The sequence below is a fragment of the Drosophila obscura genome, unplaced genomic scaffold (assembly GCF_018151105.1).
Source record: "Drosophila obscura isolate BZ-5 IFL unplaced genomic scaffold, ASM1815110v1 contig_46, whole genome shotgun sequence".
NCBI classification, from domain to species: Eukaryota; Metazoa; Arthropoda; class Insecta; order Diptera; family Drosophilidae; genus Drosophila; species Drosophila obscura.
In genome coordinates, this window is record NW_024542835.1 from 2,176,847 (window position 1) to 2,187,156 (window position 10,310).

The 10,310-nt window shown below is 40.3% G+C and overlaps 1 long non-coding RNA gene across 1 annotated transcript; it reads right to left on the reverse strand.

The window, feature by feature from the left end:
• Positions 1–7,680: 7,680 nt before the first annotated feature.
• Positions 7,681–8,255, reverse strand: LOC111074743. Its single transcript, XR_002607852.2, has 2 exons — positions 7,960–8,255; positions 7,681–7,865 (listed from the first exon to the last, which is right to left on the reverse strand). It is a non-coding gene; the product is annotated as an uncharacterized LOC111074743 (long non-coding RNA).
• Between the last annotated feature and the right edge of the window lie 2,055 nt (positions 8,256–10,310).

The window sequence follows — 10,310 nt, forward strand, 5'->3', positions numbered from 1 at the left end:
GAGCAGACAACATAATTGAGCTGGTCGTAAAAAGCAAAAGAAACGAGGGAGGAAGACAGAGAGAGAAGGCGAATATGAGAGACAGAGAGAGCAGCAGAGTTTAGAGCTGTTGCAGGCACAGTGGTTCGGAAAGGGCAAATAATTGAAATTTTTTTTTCGTACAAAATATAAACCAAACATAGGCCAGGATTAAAAAAAAAAAGTGTTATCTTTGATGACATGAAATTACTGAATCGATTTAGGTACACCAAAAAAATAACATCGATAACTTATTATTGATTTATTCAAATTAACTTTATTACATTATAAAATAATATTAATATTAATTATGTTGATCGTTGGCATCTGGGACTTCGGCTCCATCGATAACTAAATTCCATAGTGAAAAAGAAAACTCTGGAGCATAAAATAATAACTAACATAAATGAAAAAATACCCTAATAAAATCAAATCACCAAAAATGTTCCATAATAACCCACCATTTATCATGAATTTCATCTGTGAAAGTTCTCACAAGCTAATATTCCACCCCGAGTCGAAATTTATTTCGATTGCTGCCAACAACAAGCCCAAGCCCACATTAAATACACATTACCATTATACAGATCGATCATGTTGCATGCTACAATAAAAGCACCCTCAAGGGCTCGTTATGAGACATCTGGCGAGTGCGAAACATGAAACACTTCAAACAAGGCCCGCATATGACCGATGGCCATCGAGACTGCATTGGCGGTCCTTATTTTACAGGGGTACCATCTCGGTAGAATTCAACACCCTCCAACTGATGACAAATTGGCAGTTTCCACTGACGATCAATGATCTTGGCATATTCATGGAGTGCACCAGTCTGGCAGAAGAAAAGAAAGAAAAGAAAATGAATGCAAGAAAGGTACTTATTAAGAATCAACACTCCGACTATAAAATACCCTCTATTAATAATGACAATAAATTCTGAATAAATGTTAATTGAAGTTCGACAGGGGCATAGCTAAACAGTTTTGTTTGATATGTGCCTGCGTGTGCTGATGATATTTCCAAGTGTTCGTGTTACATACATCTACAATTCTAAAATATATACTCAATACGAGCACTAGTACCCAGTACTGAGTTTCTTCTGCACACGTGCGCCTCTTTATATTTGGCTCTCGTGCAGCTGGCTGGCGCTCTTTTCACTTCCAAAAACAAACACAAAAGTAAAAGCAAACTCATTCGCTCTCTCGGTGCCGCTCTTGTGTTTGCCGTTTACGCTGCGTGTGGTTGTCTGTCATAACAGAGCACTGTTAACTTAACATTAGCCTAGGCACAATAAAGCATAATTTAATTAAGGAATTAAGAGTACTTTACTCTGACTTTAGCAATCGCCTCCATAATGGTGATAATGTGTCAACCAGACAAAGACGCAGTCCGACTCTGAGGCAATCTTCTGCGGGCACATTCCACCAGCTCTTATCAGCCCACAAAAGGCACAGCAGAAACAACAAAAAGCAACACATGCCACAGCTGTGGCCACACAGCAAAGACAACAACAAAGCCAGCAAAAACAAAAGTAAAAGAGCAAAGCCCCAAGAAAACAAGAAATGAAAACAAGCTCAGAAATCCAGAGGAAATAAAGAGGCCAGACCAGACCCGCTTCGATCCGATGGAAATTGTCGTTTGGGGCTGTGTCTGGAATATTTATCGATGATAATACGCGATGGAGACACACGGGCTCCGGCGACTCCCAAATGGTGTCGACATGGGTGGAACGCCCACCAACAAACGCAAGATCTGCCTGGGGAGAAGAGAGACTGAAGATCGCTTACCATAGTGGTTGTGCAAGAAGAAATGGTTGCAGATTTCATGAGGGAGGGATATGGGGAAGAAAATATAAGAGTCATTTCTGATATATTTCATACCCACTAATTTCTTTGATACTTCCACAATTTATTAGTTCCAAATACATCTACAGATGCACAGTTGAATGGCTATGTCCCGAGAAGATACACAAATGGCAATAGATTTGATTTATTTAAATTTCTTAACTTAACTGATGTGCCGGATCTAAAAGAACAATCCAGCTATGACTTGACCTAACTAAATCATTTCAGATGACACATTTCTCACGCATTTTTCCTGCTCCGAAAGCAACCCACATCCCCAATAGAGCCGCATTCTTTCCAGAACTCTCCCACACTGCATATACCGCCTCGCCACCACGATTTTCCGATTTGCTTATCCACAACCCAGCATCTATTTTACCACATTCACCCGGACCGAAAACGCATCTTGAATGATAAGTCAAAGCTGCGAAAAACCAGAAAAACTTCCATTACGGAGACAGAGTCGGGGGCCGGCTCCGGCCCCTACAGCAATGCTGAACGTTTTGGACATATCTTTTGCTTACAACATTTACGACAGGAAGAAATCCATCAACACGATTCTTTGGGCCGGGCCGGGCCGCGCCGGGTTGGGCCAAGCGGGCCAGGCCAGCCTAGGCCTGCCTTCGGGCCAAAAGACTTTCCAACAGAAAAAAACAGCGAGGCGGAGAGGGAAAAACATGGAAAAAGTTGCATTCAACACTCGCTTTCTTTGCGAGTCATGTCGTAATGGTCGCCCGCGGCCGTGTAGACGACTAGCCAGTCGACCCTTCAGCATTAGTTGGATGGTGTAAGTCCCTGCTCTCCCCCATTCTCCACGCCACGGTTCCCTTCCCCATCTTTAAACACATTTTACACTGTCACGGGAAATTGTTTGTTTAACATGCGCGGCGCGTTTAAAATTACATGATGAGCAGCATTTATCAAAAACCATAAAGAAATCAAAACAGCCACATACATGGGACGAAGGCGATAGCTGCTTTGTCTGGGCTCTCGATCTTGCAGATCCTACGCAAGTCTCTTCTGTTGCTACTTCTGCTGCAATATTTTCATTTTCTTTTCTGTTTTCTTGATTGCAAGTAAGTATATTTAGCTGCCTGTCTCTGAGGTCGTCGACGGGGTCTTGATTCAATCGAACGAAACGACGAGACAACGACCACCAGCTCCAGCTCCAGGTCCAGCTCCCTCTTCCAAGAGCAGCCCCTCCTCGGTGTCTGGGCAATCATTGGGCTTTGGTCGCTGGTCTCTTGTCTGCCTGATCTGTCTGGCGACCTATGCTGATTTCTTGGAAAGAAATTATGATATTTCTTGTGGTCATCCGATGATGAGTGGCCGTTGTCTCATCTTTGTTGAAGAAAAGAACTTCTGGTTTCTTCTGGCTCTACCACCCACACCACACTCGCTGAAATGCTGGTAGCCATGGGAATGATTACTTAATTGGACCGATTCGGGCGTGCATTTTGCTTATGGGAGTGAGAACACAATGTATAATTGACTAGAACGAACTGACGTCGGAAATAATTGGAAAGGAAGCTCAAGGTTCGGCCAGATATAGTAGAGCATGAGGCAAGACTGATCTTTGAACTGTGCAACGAAAGAATATACCCTTATATGTTTCCTAAATTGATTCGTACCAGTTCAAAAATGTATTCCCTAAAGATCTTCAGATTTCATAATCTGAATGTGTGGTGCGTCATAATGGGGCTTAAACAATTCCTAATTGAAGGCATAGTCTTAGCACTTATCGTTTTAATTGTAGCTTTATATATTTTAATACATTTTTTAAATAAAATATATATAATAAATATTTCTTTTGGTTCAAAAAAGTTTTAAATATCAATACAGTGCTAAGACTCGTACACATTTTATTGTGAGTTATGCGAAATGAAATGTACATTTTTAAATTTTAAACGATCATAACCTAAAACGAATGTAAAACGGAAAATATTTTATCTTGTTAAGTGTGGCCGAATCTACGCATTTTATTCTATTTTTGATTTAAGATAAGTTGGCAGTCATGATCAGTCAATGAAAAGAAAAGACTAGAATAAAAAGTTTCATAAAAATAACTTGTCGATATACAATTAGATTTACTGATCGCTGAAAGGTGTAACATGCCCCATTTTAGAAAAAAAAAAAATTTTTTTTTTTTTTTTTTTTTTTTCTTTTCTTTTCTTCTTCTTTTTTTTTTTTTTTTTTTTTTTTTTTTTTTTTTTTTTTTTTTTTTTTTTTTACCCCCCGGCCCCCCGCCCCACGCCCCGCCCCCCCCCCCCCCCCCCCCCCCCCCCCCCGCCCCCCACACTGATGGCCGGACGTTCGTACCGGATAACTAACCCACTGCCTCTGCAGTAGGTGAATAAATATAATATAAAACAAACATGAACAGTGATAATTACGAAAAAGCAAAAGAGAATGAGTTTGCCAAAAGAGTCCGCCTGTGGTCCACTTCCTTGGACGTGGGTCCATAAATATCCATGCCATGCCGGTCGCCAGCTTAAGCTGTAAATCTTCATTTGGAATCGTTTGTTCCCAACTTTCCCTTTCCTCTTCCTCATTCGAAAAGCTACGCCCCACGTGAACGGATAGTTGCTTGGGCAGACAGAAGTGCAGTGCTACCCGTGCCAATCCACAAATGTTGACAATTAATCACAATGAGTACCGAGTATTGTAATATGTGCAGATAAAGTGCGTTTCATAGGTTTAAGCGAGATTGATTTTATAACTCCATTACAAAAACAAATAACAAAACAATTTACAAATACGATTTTGTTTTTTTTTTTTTTAGCAAATCATTCAATACTCTGTTTAATAATACATATATGAACTGTTAATTCCGCAATTTCGCAATTCCACAATTTTTTACCTTCGATTATTGATATGTATCGTTTGTGTAAGAAGATTTCGTGATCTTCATCTGTTTTCAATCTACGGATGGTATTTTTCGAATAATATTCGACAAATGTGCTTGAAGCTGCCTTAGTGGGAAAGGAGTATAAATTTATTCATATATGATAGTTAATAACCTGAACTCAAAATTTATATAGTCGAAAACTGATCGATTAATTCGCGAACACTTCCTTATATTCATTTGATACCTTTGATTGCAATTGCAGTTTGAGGTTTAGTGGTTTTATATATCTGCACCGCACTGTACAGTTTCTGGGGCTCAGACCAGACCATAATTACCAGACTGGACTGGCTCCCATTCCCCCTTCACACTTTGCCCTCCATCCACACAATCCCTTGCTATCCCCCACCCCACGCTGCCACACCCTGCCTCCAGGCCCGCGCACTTGAAGACTCAAAGTTAATCGGCTTTCACAGACCCCCAAAGATAAGAGTTGCCAATGCAGCACACCACACCACACTCCGCGCCCGCACTGCCTGCCGGGCCCCCGCTGGCTCATTATCAAGTAACGGTTGATGCACGCATAAATTAATTACTGCACAGGGCGATCCACGAATCGAACTCGAAACCCGAACGCGGACAGAATGTTAATTACGAGTCCAGAACCAAGACCAAAATAGAAGTTGGAATGGAAATGGAAAGAAATGTTGTGGGCAATGTAAGCAACTGATCAACTACTAAACGATAAGATTTTCGACTCTTGAATCTGGGTTCGGTCCCCTCCGCTTCTCAAGTACTCGGAACCGGTTCTGAGTCCGCGGTTCGTAAGAGCAACCCAACCCATCAAACCCCCACCAGAATTCGGTCAAAGTCCATCCATCTAGCCAGCCGTCCATCCGGCAGTGTGAAATTAGTCGAATAAATCAAATTGGAAAATGGTTTTTAGGTTGATATATGGAATTGCTCTGTGGGGTAATGAGTAGGCTCCCCCCTACGTCAAAGTGGTGTGAACTCTCTCAAGTGGAAGACCGGGGTAGACTCCGTTATGTGTGGCAGGGGGCTGATTAGTACGGAGTCAAGTCTGTGGCATGGCCCCTCTTAAGAAACAGCAATCAAAACGCTCCAACTCTGTCTTTGTCTGCTGTTCAAGAGCTATGCAACAAGTAATTCGATATGACGCCTTGCCACACACAACGTGGGGAAGCAATTGTGGCAGAGGGAAAGGGGAAGGCCATGCGCTAGAATCCCTAAATGAAAATTGTTCTTCAGCTTCTAGTCAGCGTTGATATGATTTTCTTACGACTCGTTGCCATTTTAAATTGAGCGAAATAAGAATAAGAAATGTAAAAGTTGTTATGTGCAAAAATGAGTTAATGGATGTCCAGAAGTGTGGGGCTACAAGGGAGTGGGATAAGAGGTGTGCCAGCTAGTTGGAGATGAAGCAATGAAGATGATAGCATGAGTAACCAAAAATCTCCTCAAACTAGACTGAATATAGGGACACAAATGTTTACTTGCAGGCAAAAGTAGTAGGAACAGATTTAATACTTGCTCAGACAAGTTGAATTCATCCTTACAATGAATGAGAGTGCTGTTAGGGACAACTACATACGAAAGAAATTGATGTAAGAGTACGTTTAATAAATACTTTAGAAAGTCAATGTCAAAGAATGTTTTTTAAAAATGCGGAAGCTAATTTATTTATATTTTCAAAATAATTTTGGAATAATATGTAAATAATTTGCATCTTTTTCGAAAAAAAGATCAGCTACAAAAAATGGTCTATAGTAAACATTTGCTTATCTTAAGCTATGTATAAGTAACTACGTACAGATAGGAAGTTGCCTAAGAAAACTATAAAAATCCCAATAGCTTTATTAATCAGGAATGATTGAAATTCACAAGTGGAACTCCCAACAATAATTTAGTAATATACACATTAACTTTAAAAATAGATTTGAATGCAATTTTCTGTAATGGAATTTCCATCGCAAATCGCAGATCGCAGACCTTGAAATCGTTCCTGATCTTGACTAATACAGAAATTCGTGCACATGTATACTCGTATGGGAAAATAGAAAAACCAGCTTCCCCCACTTGACCTACTCTCCATGCAATTGCCGTAATTAAAACCTTCAAATAGAGGTCTTCGCATTGCCGTACTCATAGTTTACAGTCCAGAAGGCACGAACAACCAATGTGAGCGAGTGGAAATAGCGACCCAGGCATAGACCTTGCACAACCACCGAACCAACGGCGAGATCAACCAACCGATCCCCAGCGACGACCCACATGCCACATAAAAGGCCGAAAATATGAAAATGGGAAAAATTACTACATTTTTGCCGGCACAAGTACTGTAATCGCGAGGTAAGTGAAATTTTTTAGTCTGCCCAAGACGATTTGCGTCATATAAAGGTCGCTTTCTGCACACCCTAATGGGTTAATTACTCGTACAGTGCAAGGGCTAAGCTCGAAAAGGTTTTTGTTGGCCTATGTTGATGGAAATTTGTTCACTTACTTGGAAATTGTTCAATCCTTACAGCTTCAACGGACTGCATTCCCCCGTCTGACTGGCATAAACAAACGCAAAATAGAACGCCAGTCATAAATATCCACACTTTTTGTTTGCGTTCTCTTGCGCTGGAGAAAACAGCATGAAATTTGCCCAAAAGTGCAGGGAAGTCTTTTCTTACTCGGCAACTGAAAAACTATAAAATGCACGAGCTGCAATCCACCCAAAGCGGAAAAAGGGAAACGAATTTTCCTTTCGCTGCTCGGGGAGGGGGAGTGAAAACAGTGAAGGCAAAATACAATTTTGAGGCACGCACTGGTCTATGCCAGATGGTTCGGGAAAAGTTTTCCCAAGCAGGAAAAGTGAGAAACTAATGGCGCCATATATGGGGAGGGACTGCAAAGATCTACACAATCTCTGCGGAAAATTTATTTAGGGGCTAAAACGTACCAAACATATAAATAAAGAAATGCTTCTTTTTAATTTTAAATTTTTTGAACTGTTAATAAGAGAAAATCCAGGACTTTTTACAATAAGGGCTTAGTTAGATCTAACAATTTGTTGCTCGCGTATTCCAGGCAGAAGTGTAAATCGGGCGAGGTGCGCTGCCGCATGACGCGAGAAACATATAACCGAGCATATTCTGAAAAGGATAGAAATTAGGCTAACAAGAAAATCAAGAAAAATTATAGCTAAATTGATCTAAAAGAGGATATATATGAATTACAAATATTTACGGTGTAGGTGCGTATGTATCAGTATTTTAAGAACAGAAAGATATTTTGTAGAATTAAAGGGGGCAAATTGAAGAGCAGACAGCGGCGATGGCTGCGACTTCCCTTGGGCTTCATCTGTCCAAAGGAGTCCTAGGCGGGGATTTCAAAATGTGCTAAGATATGTCAAGTCACATGTTAAATGATTGATGCGAAAGTAAAGAAGGATTATCTTAAATGTAGGCGAAAACTGGTTTAATCCCTAGGATTCGTATCCCAATTCAGTGCCGATTCAATTAAAAGAATGTCTTGTATATGGAAGCCATCGACTTGGAATATTTAAAGTATAATACATTCCATTTCCATAGCACCACAGCCTTAATTGAAACGAGAAGGAACGTGTGAGTCGCTTCTGGGGACGCGACTCTACTTATACCCGTACTCAGTCAGCATATACATTTTTGAGCATATAATTATTTAGAATTTAAAAAACAAAATTTTACATTTTACATTTTTTTGCTACATCTGTTATCTACATCTACATATACTATTTATATTATACATCTAACATGTATATTCTATATGTACCATTTAGATTCTACATCTCCTCCGCTAGGGGTTGCTCGTGCACTGAACGCGGCAGAGTGTGCGAGCGAGAAGGAAAATGAGTTGCGTTGTTGTTTCCCGGAGGGGGCAGGGAAAGCATCTAAAAATTAATTTCTTCATTCTGGCTATAATTATGATCCGATCTGATTCAGATTCGGCAGTCTGGTAGATATGGATATTCTCTACGATACTGCGTTTTTGGTTTTATCGTATCTTAAAAATTGTGCCTGCCACAGATTTTCGTCCTTTGTGGGGGCGAAAGGGGGCGGGGCGAAATTTTGAAATACACTTGTAGCAGTGTGATATCACATGAGTCTGAGAAACCAAATTTGGTTACCCTAACTCTTATAGTCTCGGAGATCCAGGCGCTCAACAAGACGGTCAGACGGACAGACGGACGGACGGACGGAAGGACAGACAGACATGGCTATATCGACTCGGCTATTGATGCTGATCAAGAATATATATACTTTATGGGGTCGGAAACGTTTCCTTCTCTGCGTTACACACATCCACTTTTACCACAAATCTAATATACCCCTTAACTCTTTTTTGAGTACGGGTATACAAATAATTCCGCTGTTAACATCCGTGTAATGTTACATTATCCACAAATTATAAGAAATTAGCATTGATATGGATTGGTGACTGTTGACAGTTGACTGGAGGGCATAAGTGTGATCAGATATGGAAATGTTGCAGCCCCGACTTTGGCTGGTTGCCTTGGGGACTATCTATATGCCAGTCCTAGTACACGGCGGTGCTAATCGATGCTTTCCAGTTGTAACAACCGAATGCCAGGATACAAAAATTGACAATGAGAATGGTATACCCCCAGAGGATAATCATGTTGTGCCCCCGTCAGAGGATGTATTCTATGAACAACCCCAAGAGGATCAGCATGGTGTACACCCATCAGAGAATATAAATCATTTACAGCCACCAAACGATAAACAGTGTGTTATTGCGAAATTCCAAAATAACTTTAAAGATCCACCAAATTATCCGGAATATTATATGTCCTCTGATGAAAGAGCCAACTATGGCAAACCTGTTCAGATGCCAATGCCACTCTACCCTTCGATTGGGCAGCCAATACGCCATTCAAATGTGAAAAGGCCAAAGCGAGACCAAAGAAGGCACACCATCGGCAAAAGGAAACTTAGGAAAAGAAAGATAACCCATAGACTAAGAAGCACGAAGTCACAAAGAAAATCCAAACTAAGCAAGCTTCTAGTAAGATAGGTTGATCCCACGGAAATATATTATCTAGCTACGCTGATCAATAAAATAAAAAACACAAAGAAACACAAACAGAATGGTAAAGCATCACTTTTTGGCAACGGGGCGAATAAAGACCTCAAAATATTCTGAACTATTTATTCTTGGTCTGTTTGCCCCGCCGGGGGGGGTTTACGTTTTTGTATATGTATCATAATGAAAATAAATACATATTTACATGTATATGCAAATATTTTAACAACTATCAGTTCTTCGAAAATGTTTAAGGGACATCCACATCTTCCCATATATAATATATTTTCCACTGAATTTTAAGACACGCATTTATTTCAACGTCTCATTTCTGTGGAAATCTCCTGTATGTTTAATTTTCAGCGAATTTATATATTGACAAATTGTTTTAACAGTCTCTTAATTGAGTCACTTTCAGTGCGGCAAAGAGTATTTCGTGGAATGCCCCTTACACCTGAAAAACTGTGAGAGCAACGAAAATACAACAAATCCATTGTGAAATAAATGAAAAGCCG